This window comes from Sus scrofa, chromosome 4 (genome assembly GCF_000003025.6).
Source record: "Sus scrofa isolate TJ Tabasco breed Duroc chromosome 4, Sscrofa11.1, whole genome shotgun sequence".
NCBI lineage: Eukaryota > Metazoa > Chordata > Mammalia > Artiodactyla > Suidae > Sus > Sus scrofa.
The window spans coordinates 119,268,189-119,284,914 of NC_010446.5; the positions used below are offsets into that span (position 1 = coordinate 119,268,189).

A 16,726-nucleotide genomic window follows, 5' to 3' on the forward strand; every position below is an offset into this window, starting at 1 on the left:
TTCATCATTATACTGATTAATACACACGGGCTCAAAAGGGAGAGGTAGATTTCCCCACGTCACAAGGTTATAAGCGGTACAACTGAAGTATAGATCCAGCTATCATTACCAAAAAATGTCCTCCTTCTACTACTTTACATGATTTTCCAGTATATTTGAAATAAAAAGGGCAATAAGTTCTTTAAAGATATAAACTCTGCCTGTGTTTATGTATTTCCATTCCTTTACTCCATCAGCATGTGTTCTGTGTATACTATGAGCCACACAATATACTTGGTGTGTGGGATACAAGGGGAACAAAACTGACAAGAACCTTGAAGAGTTTGTAGTCTAGACAGGGTTGCAAAAGAGTAGCAGTGACAATATAGTGTGATCACGGTTTTCATTGTTTCATAATGGCAACTTTACTTCTGAGTATTAAGTCTGCATTCTAGTGGGAAAGACAAAGGGTCAAACATGAATGCCATTAATCTATCTCTTTAAAACATTTTAATCAGGAAAAGACGTAGTGCTTTTGGAAGCCCCAGTGAGCAGCCATCCACTTACATCTCACTAGCTAGGTCAGTATCACTAGCTGCAGTCTGGACATTTGAGGTTTTCAATCAGAAAAGATCTGGATTGGTTGGCAAGATAGTAAACGGACAACTAGTAGTGTTCATCCTACCCACCATGTGAACGCTTGATTAAACAATTGTTGAAAATTTCTTCCGAGAATAGTGCAAAAATATTCGTTTTAAGAAAATGTGGGAAATGTGATATCCAGAAAAAGGATGGATTAGACCATATGCAAGGTTACTGTTGGATATTTGGGAACTTTCTTGGCATAGACTATGGGTAGTTATAACAAACTAACCCCAAGCTAACTTGTATTACTGGATGGTAAAAAATAATCATCCACGATGCTGCCTACCAGCCATGATCCTCCCTTCTAGCCATGATCCTATTCATCCACTTAATGAATATTTAATGAATTAATGAAATCCTGCTCCCATCCTTATTCCCTGTCACCCTAGTTGCTGTTATAGGTCCCCCCCACCCCACCTGCAAAATGTGGCACATGATGGATCATACAGTTTTCACCAGGAACTTGAAACTTGAGTGGGTAAGAAAACCCATCTTTTTGGTTGTATTACTTTGTATGGATGATTGATTGTTGCAGAATGAGAAATAAGAAAGTATGGGACAAAGTCTGAGTGAATATGGGAAGTTGTAGAAAGTTTGTGGAAAAGGAATTTTATTTCTTGCAGTCAAACCTGACTAAGATTTATGTACTTGCTTTAATATTTTAAAAAGAAAAATTAGCATTAGTTATTACACTGAAATAAGACTAAAATTTGGTCTCTGTTAAAAATGACAGCATTTTCTTGGATTATTGTTCTGCTCTTAATAAGAGGTTATAAGTGTTTTTGTTTTTTTACCTTATGAGTAATCTGCCCAGAAGTGTAGATTCTGTATCTTACAAGTCAACTTTAAAATCTATTTCATTATTTTGCTCAACTCTATTTTTCTCCAGGTTCCCAATCGCAGCAAATGGCATGACTATCAAACTAGGTACCCAAGTCAGAAATCTAGATGCAAAGCTCTCTCTTTCTTCCCATCCCCATCATCTAATACATCAAAAGATTCAATTGATTCTGCCCTCAAATATACCTGGAGACTGTCCAGAAATACACATTTTGGCATGTTCAGCACATTCTGTCCCTGCAGTAAGGCAACAGAACATTCCAAACCATACTAAGATGCAACTGTATTGATTTGCCATAAGACATCACTTTCACAGGGATGGAAGACTATTCAATGTGCATTCTGTCCATATCAGCAGACCAGTGTGGGTATCACAAAGTGATTTTTGAAATTGAAATTGGATTCAAGGAAGAGTAACTATTTGCTTAATGACATTAGGCTAAGTTAAATACTCTCACATACCCAGCTTGTCATAGAAGTGACACAATCCTATAGAAACCCTGCTGCCTGGAAGAAGGCAATGACGAGAGAATGTCTGAGAAACAGAACCAGAGTCCCAAAAGAACTGTGCCTGAAGCTTTCTGTGTTTCTTGAATTTCCGCTCAAGAGAGCCAGGAAATCCTTCATTGTTTGTTAGTTTGAGCTAGGTTTTCCTTTGAAAGCATACCTGAATTAGCACGACACTTGATGGGTCATCTTATCCATCTCTTTCTTCATTCCTTATTTTAGGTCACAGTCTCTCCATCTCCTCAACTTGGCCATGAAATAGTTTAGCGTTAGTTCTCAAGGATATGGTTCTGGGTCTTGCTGCCTTCTTTACAGGTGCTGCTGAAGTACCGGATTGGAAAAAGACTCTGTGTGGACTGTGCCCCAGAGGCAGTCTGGGATGGTGGGGCAGAATGAGAGGAAGGACTGCAGTGATCTCCTTCTCTTAGGGATGGGCTGTCTCTCAGGAGTCAGTATCATTTTTGCTCGTCTGTGTTGAAGGAATAAAAATGGAAAGACAGCTAAAGAACAAATGATTGAGTATAGTAAACTATTTCAAAGACTTTCTTTGCTATCATCATCTTGTGTATTGTCTTGGATCAGAAGCAATTTCTACCCAAGTTTTGAATTCCAGGTCTGGAGCTGAATAACCAGGTGTGTGGGATTTTTGCCTCTGCTTAATCTGTTTTCATGTGCACTTATGAGAGGTCTTAGAATTGCTTAATTACCAATAACTGAGATTAGAATTCTAATTGTGCTAATATAAAAATTTTATCAAATTAAAATTTGGAAAGTTGTTGGAGCATTGATGTTTTTCCTCGATAAGAAAGCAAATTTAAGGAGTTCCCATCGTGGCGTGGTGGTTAACGAATCCGACTGGAAACCATGAGGTTGCAGGTTCGGTCCCTGGCCTTGCTCAGTGGGTTAAGGATCTGGCGTTGCCGTGAGCTGTGGTGAGGGCTGCAGATGTGGCTCGGATCCCGCGTTGCTGTGGCTCTGGTGTAGGCCGGGGGCTACAGCTCTGATTAGACCCCTAGCCTGGGAACCTCCATATGCCACGGGAGTGGCCTAGAAATGGTAAAAAGACCAAAAAAAAAGAAGAAGAAGAAGAAGGCAAATTTAAGACATAGAAATACCATTTTAGGCTATATCCAAGGAAAGATAAGATGTCAAAATATCTCCATGGTAGCACTTGTTTTGTTTTCAGTTGAAACTAAGAGGAAACCCAATAAATATTGACGAACAACAAAGGGGATTTATTTGCTCTCTTAATGGGAAAGTGTAGTAGTTCTTGCTGTAGATGAAACTTAATAATTCTTGCTTCATCAGTTTGATGGCCATGAAATACACTGAGTCAAAAACATGCCAAATTGTTAACTCTAAAATATGAACCCTATTAAAATTGTTCTGAGGAAAGCCCCCAGAACCATGGAGTCACAATGGCATTTGTTTCATCAACTCTATTTACCTTAAGTCAGCACTGTCTGTGTTCTAAAGAGTACTAGTTTTTTGCAAGGTCTCAAGAAAAAGAAATCCACAGCCAAATCCGTCTTGGGATTGTGGAGTGGTTAGCCACGTGGGCTTCTAAGGCAGAAAGCTTGGGTTGGAATCCTGGCTCCGTCAGAGACATATTGCTCACTGTCATGAAGCTTCATTTTTCTCACACACAAATGTGGCACAAGAGAACATTTGTTCTGGAGATGTAGGTATTACCTGGGATAACATACCATTGTACCTGGTCCTTATGGAATGCAGACTATGTGCCGGGCACCTCTCTGAGAACTTCATGCATGTAATTTCTTTAATTCTAGCAACAACCCTAAGAGCTAGGTAATATCTTCATTTTACAGATGAGGAAATTGAGGAACATAAAGGTTAAATAACTACCTAAGATCACCCAGCTAATAAGCAGCAGAGTCAGTATGAATCTAAAACCCTTGCTTTTAACACCTGTGCTATGCTTCTTCTTATTTGATGGTGAAGAAATGTATTTTAATATTAAACCTAGCATTTTCCTTAACACATCTGCTCACTAAATAGTCTATTTGTAATGCTTGTTAACATTTAGGAAAGATTTCTGTCATAACTGTACCTGGAGAGGTGACTAAGCAAAGGAAAGCATCTCAGCAATGAGGTACCAGTGCTTCCAGGACATAAAGTAGATCCAGCCTCAGGGAGAGCTGTATCAAGAGTCCAAAACCATCCAGGAGAGAACAGAAGTTTCACTACCCCAATGGCTGTGACCAGTCTCCTCTTCTGGATTCTTTGAAATATGTATGTTTGTTACCTGTTGATCATTCAATGTGACTCTCAACTTCAGAAATTTCCAAAAGAGATCTTTTTGAGATGATTTGCCAGTTTCTAGTATCAAGACATAGTTTCTTGAAAAGTAAATCAAAGGAAGAGGTCTTAATGTCAACCTTGTCTTTCCTTTATTCACTGCTTACCTTCAGCAGACCCCCCGGCCCCATCAGTTGTAGCCTGAGATAGAAAATCATGTGACCCAAGGCTTGGCACTTTTGTTTAGAAAGAATGGCTCATGGTTATTTTGTTCAGAAGAAAACTCTAGGTGTGGCAGACACTTATGATTCGTGAACTATTTAGTACTAAACCTTAGAATAATTTCTTGCCAGTACGAAAATGAGTGTATATGTGTTTTGAAGTTTTAATCACTGAATACATTCATTATATCAGTATATGTTGAAAATAAAATCAATGTTATTTACTTTTAAAATATTTCAATTTCAACAATTACTTTTTGAGTATCTATAACTTGACAGATGTAAGTTTTAGCGCTGGCATTATGCAGCAAATGAAACAGAGATTTTAAAGTCCCTACCTTTCTGCAAGATACATTTCAGTAGATGGAATCTGACAAAAGAATAAATATAAAGTGTTTCAAGTGGTCATATGCATATGAAGGAAAATGAAGCTGGGTGAGGGAATTAGAGTTGGGGAAGTCACTGCTTTATAGGATGGCCAGGGAAGGTCATTCTTATAAAGTAATATTTGAGCAGAGACCTAAAAGCAGGGAGGAAACAATACCATTGGACAATAGCATTCCAGGTGGAAGTTACACTACGTACAAAGACCCTGTGGCAGCTTAATTCTTGGCAAGGTCATGGTCGTAAGTAAGGAGAAGAGTGCTCAATAGATCAGAGAAGTGATCTCATAGTTAGTTATCACCTAGGCCTTTGGCTTTTCATCTGAGGTGGATGGAAAGACACCAAGAAACTCATGTGAGCAAAAGAATCTCTCTTACATTTTTGAAGAGCTACTCTGACAGTTCTATGAAGAACAGACTTTAGGAGGACAGAGGAAGTGGCTGAAACACCAGTAAGGAGGCTGTTATAACAATCCTGGCAACAAATGATAGTGGCTCAGAGCATTAAGGAAGTGATGGACTTCTGGATAAATCCTCAGGTTGAACCAACTGGATTTCCCGTCTGATTAGAAGTTAGGACTTGGGCTGTGTGGTCCTGCTTCCCAGACCACAATCGCCTGGGCCAGAGATTCACGGCCAAGAAAAAATAAGATTGCTATAAGAAAGGCCAGTTTCCTTTAATTCAGTTTTCTAGAGATGAGGAGCCAAGACGACCCCAAGTTTTTTGGCATAAGCAATTAGAAGAATGATATTGCTATTTACTGAGATGAGAAAAATGGTAAAAAGCAGGTTCAAGGAAGGGCAGAATCAGCTCATATTTGCGTGTTAAATTTGGGAGACCTACTAGATATCCAGATGGGAAAGTTGAGCAGGCAGTTAGATGTCATGACTGGAATTTCAAGGAAAGTCGAGGCAGGAGGTAAAAAATTGGGATCATGAGTATATAGATGGCATTTAAAGCTCTAATTGAGTGAACTCACCAAATCTGTAAAACAGAAGAAATCTGAACATTGAGTCTGTATTACTCCAAGTTTGGGAGTTTGAGGAGATTGAAGGGGAACCAGCAAAAGGGACTGAGAAAGAGCAACCTGTGAGTTAAGAAAGAGTAGTTTTAAAAGGTTTACAATTTGCAAACAGATATGCATATGAGGATAACTAATCTCTCTGCTGAAATTATGTAGCATTTAATATTAGAATCAGTAGAATAGCAAGTATTTTAGTTTCATAAAAGGAAAAAAAACTATCTTATATCTGTATCTCTGCTTCTGTAAAAGCAGAAACAAGCTGATTATTTTGGATACGTTAATAAAATGTGCTAAGCAATTTTAAGGCAAATTTGAATAAGTCCTCAGACAAAACTAACATTAAAGTAAAAGTCTCAAATAAAGTCTAAAATAAAATAAATGTAAAAGTCAGATCAACTAATATTTAAATAAAATTAACAAGTGTTCCCAAATTTCCCTCTCTTGAGAGAAATTTGAGTTTCTCTAAATTTTCTGCTCAGTATGTTCACCAAAGAGACATATACAAGTAGTTTCAGGTTTTCAGGTTTTTCGATTCTGATTTTTCCTTGAAGTATTATCAGAATTATAGTGGAAACAACAAAGAAACGGTAATTGCAATCTTATACAAAACCAATTTGGTTTGGATTGTCACTTACAAAGATGTCTTTCATTTAAAGATAAAACATTAGAAACATTTCATCCCAGAAAATGAAAGTAGAATTGGGATGTGTTTTGATGTTACAGCTAGGAAAAGGTTTTTATGAGTGCTGTCAGAATTTTCATCTTCTCTTAGGTTTTTGAGTTAATATAATATATACCCAGATGTGGAAACACTGCTATCCACTCTATTCATATTCTTTTCGTGTCTCATTCTCTCTTATTTTTCAGTTTCAGAGTTAACACACATAACCAAATATATACTAGATTGGAATATTCTAAATGTCCCAAGGTGCTTATTGACCTCTATTAGCCTGTACTTACCTTTGATAAAAAATGTTTTATGTCTATGCTTTGTGCTAGCATAGACATAAAAGTAAATGATTTTTTACTGAGAAAGACATGGGTTTACAGCATGATGTAAACATGTGATATTAGTAATAAAATAATAGTACTTCTAACTTCTGTGGGTGTAGCAACTTTGCTGATATTCTCATCCCTTAGTGCATTACTTGGAATTCAATACAATTTTGTTGAATGTTTTAAGAAATAGTTCTATCTGGAGGCAATGGAGAAAGTTTAGTAGAGGTATCAGCTAGTTATTAAAACATGAGGAACTTTTCTAAGTGGAGAAGGGAGGGTTGTGGAATCCAGGCAGAGACAAAAAGTTCACAGACAGACAAGGAAGTTTGAAAGTGCAAAGTCCTCATGAGAGATGTGGGTCTGATGTAGGGTTCCCCAAAGATCTAAAGGACTGAGAGAGAGAAATGTGTGTGCTAGAGTGAATGCCAGTGCTTTAAGGTATTGTACCCTGCTCCCTTTTCTTGCATGCATATCCACTTTTCCTGATCTGGAAGCCAGATCCCAACCTACACATCATACTGTGAATATTAGTAGTCCAGCTTGCAAACACAGAGCTCTGAATTAGACATCATCTTCATCAGAGTGAATGTGTAGTAAAGAGTTAACTTGGAAGGCCTGGGACTATTAGCTTAAGAAGACCTGATTGGAAGGATGGCCCTTGCCTGGTATCTGGAAGGTTGGCTCTCAGACATTCTTAGTCAACAGTTACCTGATGAGGGTGGTTCGTTGTGCCTAGACTTTATAAACAATATAGTTTATACTAAACATCTGTGTGTGTGTTTTCTCTGAGAGTTTAGAATTATGGAACAAGCTGGGCAAAATATTCTATGTGATTATCTTCCAATAAAAATATTGGGTGCTAAGTCTCTCTTGAGCTTCCCCGAGAGACAATACTTTGAGAATGTTGCTCCAGTTCATTTCTGCAAAAATTTAGTGTGTCCTGTGAGTCTCTGGAGAACTTTTGGAAGTTTGCACCTGGTTTCCTCTAGACTTCTCCCCATTTGCCTTTTCTTTTTTCTGATTTTTGCTTTGCATCCCTTCACTGTAATAAACTGTAACTGTGAGTATTGCTGTAGCTGATTCTGTGACTATCTCTATTGAATCACCAAACCTGAGTGTGGTCTTAGGGACCGTCAACACAGGGACCTAAGAGAAAAGAACAAGCCTACAAACATAATCCACATCAGCTATTTAGAAAAGCCAACTGAGTTTTGCTTTATATATACATACTGAGTTCTTATGCTCTACATATGAAACTAATATTATGTGTCAATTATACCTCAAAAAAACCAAGTCTTTCATTAAAAAAATACATTCACCTGAAGTGAATGAAGTAATACTATAGCTTAAAAGAGAAGACAAACAAAGCAAATCACTCAAGAAACCATCTAGATAATCCAGAACAAAATAAGAAAGAATATGAAAAGAAAAACAAAACAATTACTCTGGTTAACTTGAGAAATAGTTAAGAAAATAGTTTATCGAAAAAAATCTTCAAAATAGATAAATCAGAGAAAAAGGTGCTTGGAAATTGATCATGTCACTGAATAATTAAAAATCACTTTCAAGGCATTATTCCTTAAGATAGAGAAAGCAGTCAGGGAATGGAAAGTTGGAGAGAAGTAATTGGACATAGACAATAACTGTGGATGGTTCTAAATCCTCTAAGAGTTCCAGAATGAGAAAGCCAGAAAATTAGAGGGGGAGGAATTTTCAGAGACAAGGGAAGTAAGTTCTAAGGGTTGAAAAGAGATGTGGATCTTCAAATTAGGATGTTCACTCTGAGCAGAATACATGAAGACAGATCCAGAGATAGAAATATCATCATGAAATTTCAAAACATCAAGGATGCAGAAATGATCTTAAAAGCTAACAACAGAGAGGAAAAAAAAATGTCCACCATATCAGAATGTGATTTAGACTGGCATCTGATACCTTATCAGCCAAATTAAATTTTAGAATGCAGAAAAAGCAAATCCTCCAAACTTCTAATTAAAATTATTTCTAATCTTGAATTCCATACCCAAAGTGTTAATAAAATAGGTGGACAAATTGTGTCTTTCCTGGAATGAAAGATTGATTACTTACTTGGGGATTACTCTGAACAAAAGGAGGGAGAAAAGGAAATTATGTACCAAAGGAAATGATGAAGCTGACCCAAGAATCCAGTGAAAAGGATCTCAGGGATGGCAGTTTTACAAGAGTACCAGTCCAGTTACATTAAATAATTACTGAATATTCATTTAATGTTCATTAATCACATTGAATCAAATGTGATTAGGAAAAGCAATGAAGTAGTTGGCAAGAGACCTACAGCATACTTAAAACTTTAGGTATAGGTGATATGAACAGTAAGGCATATTTCTTCTCCCAGTAAGGAGAAACACAGGAGAGAAATGTAAAACTTTATAAGATATTTATGCTACAGATAGGAGGAAAAGTAAAATGTGGTGAAGTATTTGAATAGTAACAATGTGTAGAAGGAAAGAAAATGCTTTTGGTCTGGAGCATCTTCTTTTATGGAATTTTGATGGTTTCAGCATACTAACTTGCCTTGAGGTGAGTCACATTTAAATAGCCATAGTACATAAATATTATTTATTATTCTTCAACTTTTGGAATCAACCCAGAAACAAGGCATGGGAGATTTCAAAATGATTATAGGATAAACAATAGTGGGATTGCGTAGTGTTCACTGATGTATTTCAGGCATCACAAATCTTTCTGGGCATAGAGTAGCTGCGCAGTAAGTATCTTTGACTGAATAGATAAAACTAGACACGAACACACAAAACAATCCAAAAATCATAACTGCTTAGGAATTAGAAATATACTTCACCACATTTTGATAGAAGAAATTTAAAAGGAAAAAAGCAAACTATCTAGAAAAACAGTCACTATGGATTGAATATTTGCATTTCTCCAAAATTTACATGTTGAAATTCTAAGCCCCAATGTGATGGTAAGACCTTTGGGAGGTGATTAGGTCATGGAGGTGGAACCTTCATAAATGGGATTTGTACGCTTATAAGAAGAGACATGAAAGAGCTTGCTTGCTCTCTGTCTGCTCTCCACGAGGTGAGAATACAATGTGTAGACAGCCTTCTGCAAAGCTGGAAGAGCTCCCTCACCAGACACCTTGATCTTATACTTCCCAGCACCCAGAACCATGAGAATCAATGTTTGTTGTTTAAGCCACTCAGTCTTTGATACATATGCCAAAACCTTTCAAACTAAGACAATAATAGAAGAAGACATCACCCCAAAGCCCACAGACCTGGGGAACTCTGTAATCATCTGGAAGTGCTGGGCGTTGCTTACCTTCATCATTAGGAAGAGAGATGAACAACAGAACAAAACAAAATAATTAAACATACCTATTAAGAAATTGGATACAGGAGTTCCCGTCGTGGCGCAGTGGTTAACGAATCCGATTAGGAACCATGAGGTTGCGGGTTCGATCCCTGCCCTTGCTCAGTGGGTTAAGGATCCGGCGTTGCTGGGAGCTGTGGTGTAGGTTGCAGACACGGCTCGGATCCCGCGTTGCTGTGGCTCTGGTGTAGGCCGGTGGCTGCAGCTCCGATTGGACTCCTAGCCTGGGAACCTCCATATGCCGTGGGAGTGGCCCAAGAAATAGCAAAAAATGACAAAAAAAAAAAAAAAAAGAAATTGGATACATAATAAAAAATAGTAAATATTAAGAAATTATATAATAAAATCTGAAATAGTGAAAAGCAAAACAATAGGATAAAGTCAAAGGAAATACAAAGGCTACTTTTGTAAAAGTCTAAGGAAAACAGATTACACTCCTCATCAGAATGGTAAAAGAGAAAAGAACCAAATATACAATTTTAAGAATGAGAGAGGGGAGTCTTCATTGTGGCTCAGCAGTAATGAATGCTACTAGTAACCATGAAGATGTGGGCTCGCTCCCTGGCCTTTCTCAGTGTTAAGATGTTGCTGTGAGCTGTGGTGTAGGTCGCAGATACACCTTGGATCTGGCGTTGCTGTGGCTATGGTGTAGGCTGGTGGCTACATCTCTGATTTGGCAGTTGTAGCTCTGATTTTACCCCTAGCCTGGGAACTTCCATATGCCACAGGTGTGGCCCTAAAAGGCCAAAAAATAAAAAATAAATAAAAAAATAAAAAGAATGAGAGAGGAATCATAACCAGAAATACAAAGGAGACTAAAATAATTACAAAAGAATGTTTCAGAAGCTCTGTGTTTACACATTTGGAAAACTGCAGGAAGTTAATAATTCCTGGCAAAATATAAATGATCAATGTTTGTAAGAGAATGGCAAAGAAAACCAAAAAGATTAAAAAAAAAAAAAAGGCAACAACTAGAGTAGACAATACAATCTGAAAGCTGCCTAAATAGCAATCAGTGAAAAAGCCCACAGGAGAAACACACTCTTTTACTCTGCTCCTCCCTGAAACTCCAAGAAAATCAGAGTAAAAGAATTTTTTTAAAGGTATAAGCCTTCAAGGACAGAAAATGGAGGGGCGGACAACAAAAAATTAGACAGGAAACCTGGCGACACTGAAAAAATGGCCCAACAGTACCTGACTTATACCTAAGAAAGCATATGTCTTCAGGAGTTGAGGGAAAAGTGAGACAGGTAGCCAAATTTCCACTTGATAAACCTTCTGGAAATGGAGGTGCCAGGTACCTTTAGCCACAATGTGTGGGCTGAGGAATAGTAAGATATGCAGGTACCTTTCTTTACCCTGATGCCAGGAGACCACTCTGCTCTTCCCAGGAGAAGATGGGACACGAATCAGACCTATTGCTGTTGTGGATGCAGGCAGAAACTATCCTCCTGAATATCAGTGGAGAGATCAATTATTGCCCCGCTTTGGGAAAGCCAATCTCATCATATATACTAAGACATAAACCATATCTATTAAAATATCTAACAAATTTAAAAACTGACTTCTATTCCTTAAAAGTAAGAGGACCAGTCTATAACAACTTTTTTTTTTTTTTTTTTTTTGTCTTTTTGCTGTTTCTTGGGCCGCTCCCGCGGCATATGGAGGTTCCCAGGCTAGGGGTCCAATCGGAGCTGTAGCCACCGGCCTACGCCAGAGCCACAGCAACACGGGATCCGAGCCGTGTCTGCAACCTACACCACAGCTCACAGCAACGCCGGATCCTTAACCCACTGAGCTAGGGCAGGGATCGAACCCGCAACCTCATGGTTCCTAGTCGGATTCGTTAACCACTGCGCCACGACGGGAACTCCTATAACAACTTTTATTATAGCAGTGTGTATGTATAATGGCTGAAACTGGAAAAGATCTGAATGCATAGCTAGAGTTGACTGGGTGAATAAATTATGAAATACTCATACTGTGGGATATTATGTAGCTAGTACAAGTAATGAATGTCAGCCATCCATGTGCACTTGGTGGGGTTTTTCAAAGTATTTCCATGTCTATAGGTAAAAAAGGTCTGCAGACAAAAATACAATTTCATTTATAAAACAATGATGTTTTAAAACCTGTATTTATATATGCTTTTGCATTTATATTTAATCTTATAAATGTTCAGATTTCATTGTGTGATCATAGCATGTTTAAAACTGAATTTGGGGGACTGAGAGGCCAAAGTGATCTGCAGAGAAGTGACTGGGAGTTGGTAAAAATATCGCTTTGCTGTTGCTGAATACAGATTCTATGTGTGTCAGATGCTCTGGGATGTCAGGATAGAAATTCTGTCCAGATGTAAGACTAAGCAAAGAAGAAGAAAGACTCAGCATGCAGAAAATGAAGCCAGAGAACTAACTGGAGGCTGTGGCAGGTCTTCTCCTATAGCCCTGGGGAAAAGACAAAACAAGACATCCCAGAGACTTGGGCAAAAGAATCCAAGACAGCCCAGCCGCCCTGTAGGAGTTTTGGAAGGAACTGCCTGCTTTAGCTGCTTAAGCTTGAGCCTCCAGATCAGGAACAGTGATGACAGTTTCTAAAACCTGCTGGTTTGTGGGGCCAACCCCAGTAGACGGAGGAGCTGCACTGCCATGGGGCTTAGAAGAACAAAAGGTAGCTGGGAGCACTTGACATGGTTTGATCTAAACGTCAACATACTGGACAGAAAAAATGAACACATTTTATTCTCAGGCCCCTATCAGACCTATTTTTAAAGTCTTTCATATCGACGTCTTCTGAATATGACAATTTCCATTGTGACTATGAAAAAAACCTTTATCAAAAACATTTTTGTGACTTACATTGTTATTTGATGAAATTACTAGGCATTCATTTGTATTTCAAAAAGAAATTTTCTACAAAGGTTTTCTTTATTAGTATTTTTAAAAAATCAATTGAGACTACAAAAGCAGTGACTCATATTTTATCTTGCATTTATTTGTCAGTTCAGTTGACAATTGAGTAGCTTTTAAAAAGTAATTGATGTTCGTGCTTTAGGTATTGAAATATTATGGACAGATCATGTGAGAGAAAGTGAAGTGGCTTTTGCCTTTCATTAGTATCTATAAATGGGGAAAATCAGAATATGAAGGTGGTAGAGACTCTAGTATATGAATGTATAATAAAGTCAAAGTCTTGAAAATGAATAGCAAGCTTTTCAACAGAATTAACTTTTTACATGGTATTACATTTTAAATTCACAAAAGAAAAATATTCAGAATAATTATGAATGTTTATATATTCACTTCTGTAATTAATATATAGGTAATTTTGATTTTCCAGTGTTGTTAGGTTTTGCTAACACCTCAGTAAAAATGAAGCCATTTCAGTTTAGTGTTAGAATTCAGGTGTTTTTTCCAACTTTAAAACATTCTGGAGTTCCCGTCGTGGCACAGTGGTTAACGAATCCGACTAGGAACCATGAGGTTGCGGGTTCGATCCCTGCCCTTGCTCAGTGGGTTAAGGATCTGGCGTTGCCGTGAGCTGTGGTGTAGGTTGCAGACGTGGCTTGGATCCCGTGTTGCTGTGGCTCTGGCGTAGGCCAGTGGCTGCAACTCCAATTGGACCCCTAGTTTGGGAACCTCCATATGCCGCGGGAGCGGCCCAAGAAATAGCAAAAAGACCAAAAAAAAAAAAATTCTATCTCAACAAATTTTTTTCCTTCAAATGTACAGTGATATGCAAATAAGTATATTAATTCATTTTTAATACACTTCCCAACAATATTGTTTAAAAACACCTCGTTATAGGGGATATTAGAGTGTAGTGATTAAGCACGTGAGATCTGGATTCAGAATGCTGCCATTAAATCCTGCCTTTGTTCCCTTCCCAGCTAGGTGATAATTCCTCAACTCCTCTAAGCTCAGTTTTCTCATTTCTAAAGTGGAGATAATAATAGCTGTGAGAACTGAAAGAAATAACCTGAGAAACACTTAGCAAAGAGCTTCTGAAATAGTATCAACTGAGTACTAGTTACTACTAAGGAAAGAATGTGACACCAATGTTTAGAAGGCCGCCTGGGAACGTGCTATGCTCTAACAAGGCTTACAAACTATCTCCAAGCAGCTTCTGCAATTAAGGGCCACGCCGTGGAGTGAACAATACACTGGATTTTATAATACACTGGAATCTGTCTCTTACAAACTATATTACTTTGAAAAACCTATTTAAAATAGCTACACAGGTCACTTTACAGTACTACAGAAAAGATCAAAGTGGATCATATACATGAAACACATAAGATTTCATCTTCAAAAAAGCTGAATATAATTGTCACTGACATGTTTCCACTCAGGTTTATATCTTTGTTTTCTGTTTTTGTTTTGTTTTGTCTTCTTAGGGCTGCAGCTGCGGCATATGGAGGTTCCCAGGCTAGGGGTCTAATCGGAGCTGTAGCCGCTGGCCTACGCCAGAGCCACAGCAATGCCAGATCAGAGCTGTGTCTGTGACCTACACCACAGCTCACAGCAATACCGGATCCTTAACCCACTGAAGCAAAGCCAGGGATCCAACCTGCAACCCCACGGTTCCTAGTCAGATTCGTTAACCACTGAGCCACTCCAGGTTTATATCTTTGGATGAGGGCATTATTTCTGAAACTTTATTTATTTATTTTTTTAGGCCCCTATTCAAATGAAATCTTACAAAACTCCAGTTGGAAATAGATCGCTCTGAGTCATCAGTAACTTGATTAATATGGGTTAGTGTAGCTCATTTTTGGTTTTTCAGGTCCATAAATTTTTCTCTAGATTTCTTATATTTTCTTTAAAAATCAGCTCCAATAACATATTTTCTGTAGGAAGAATATATCTAGGCAAATTATATTAGTCTCAGAGGCCAGTGGATTAAAACAAAACAAAAAAACACCCAACCAAAGTATTTCATAAGGAGGATGTAACAGAAAGAGCTAGTTACAGAGGTGTTAGGCTAAAATGAAAACACAGCACATGGGTTACCAAGAAATAATATCTGCAGGAAACAGCCATCACACAAAGGCTGGAGAAACAGACAAGAGATCGGGGTTATCAGCAGCTAGAAACTTGGAGGTCGAATTTTATGGAGATGAGCTTGAGTCCTCTAAGTATGGAGGCTTCCCTGGCTGCTGATGTCTTTTATGAATGACCAAGATGAAGGTGGTTCAAGAGTCTTGAAAAATGATGGAAGTCGAAACCAACTCCTGCTGCTGTGGCAACACCCCATTTATGAGAAGCACTGTCAAGATCAGCAAGCAGACCACAAAGGAGGAAGCCCCTGTGTCTTCCTCTTGCCTCTCAAATCTCCTAGTATTTTCTTTTGATAAAAATGAAGTCCCAGACTGAGTCACAGAGAAAGTATAAAAGAGTGAAATTGGAGCTGAGAGATAATAGCTTAAAAACTTGCACTGAGAATGTGTTCGTTTCCTTCTTTACATTCTAGTTCTGCAGCACTTTGCGCCTACCTTGTTGATATTTTCTACTTTGCCAGATTGTATCTCTATTTGGGTATGTCGCTCAGCCACTGGACTCAGTTCGGTATAGTTGACATGCATTCAATGAACACTTGTAGAGTGGCGGTTATGTCTAACCAGTCAGATGATGGTGATATAAAGATGAATATGATGCAATTTTGTTCTTATAATCTAGGCTTATAACCTGATGTTTTCAATACAATGAAGCAAACACAATGATTGCTCGGCTACTAAGAGACCCAGAAGAGGAGCAATTAGTCAACCTCTGGCAGGAAGGAATAATTAAAAAAAAAAGACATGAGAAAAGGATGCTGGAATGGGACTTGAGCTTAACCTTGAAAGATGAGGATAGGTGCAGAGGTGAGCAGCCTGAGCAATGTGGTTTTATTAGAGCATAAAGTGTGACCTAAGGAATGAGAAGAGACAGGGCTGGAAAGGCAGGCAGGGGATTGTGCCTTATTTCTACATATAACTCCAATAATTTTTGTGATGTCAGGCATCTAATGAACACTTGATGAACGATGGAATAAATGAGGTATCATTCAGAACATGGTGTGACATATAGATGGTGATAAGTTGTAAGAGGCTGCAGGGTTATAGCTTGCCATTAAATGTCTGAGGAATCAGAGGGCTAAAGATGGAGCCATGGAACCCCACATGTAAACTTCACGATCTCAAATAGCAGGTGTTCCCATGATGAAATTGCATGAAATGGCTATGACCAATTTCTAGACAGTCAGTAATATTTCTGAAGAAGGATTTGAAGTGCCCAGAATAGGAAGAATAAGCATGAGAGAAAACTGTAAAGGAATGTAAGAAAATGTGACTTCAGTATTGGCTCATAGTTTGTTTGAGGTTGCAGGTCGAGCCAAAGTATGATACCATTAGACGGACAACCCACCCACAGGGTGCTTACACCTAGAGAGAGAGAACAGACGTTACATTGACCTACTGCCCTCTAAAGCCCTTACTCATACACACCCATACTTGGCT

The 16,726-nt window shown here is 38.3% G+C and overlaps 1 long non-coding RNA gene across 2 annotated transcripts in view; it reads right to left on the minus strand.

Annotated features, from left to right (window-relative positions):
• Nucleotides 1–16,726, minus strand: part of LOC102158069 — a 521,984-nt gene that overhangs the window by 4,742 nt on the left and 500,516 nt on the right. For both annotated transcript variants that reach the window (XR_002343737.1, XR_002343736.1), the window contains exon 6: nucleotides 2,132–2,440. This is a non-coding gene — a long non-coding RNA (uncharacterized LOC102158069). The remainder of the gene's footprint in view (nucleotides 1–2,131; nucleotides 2,441–16,726) is intronic.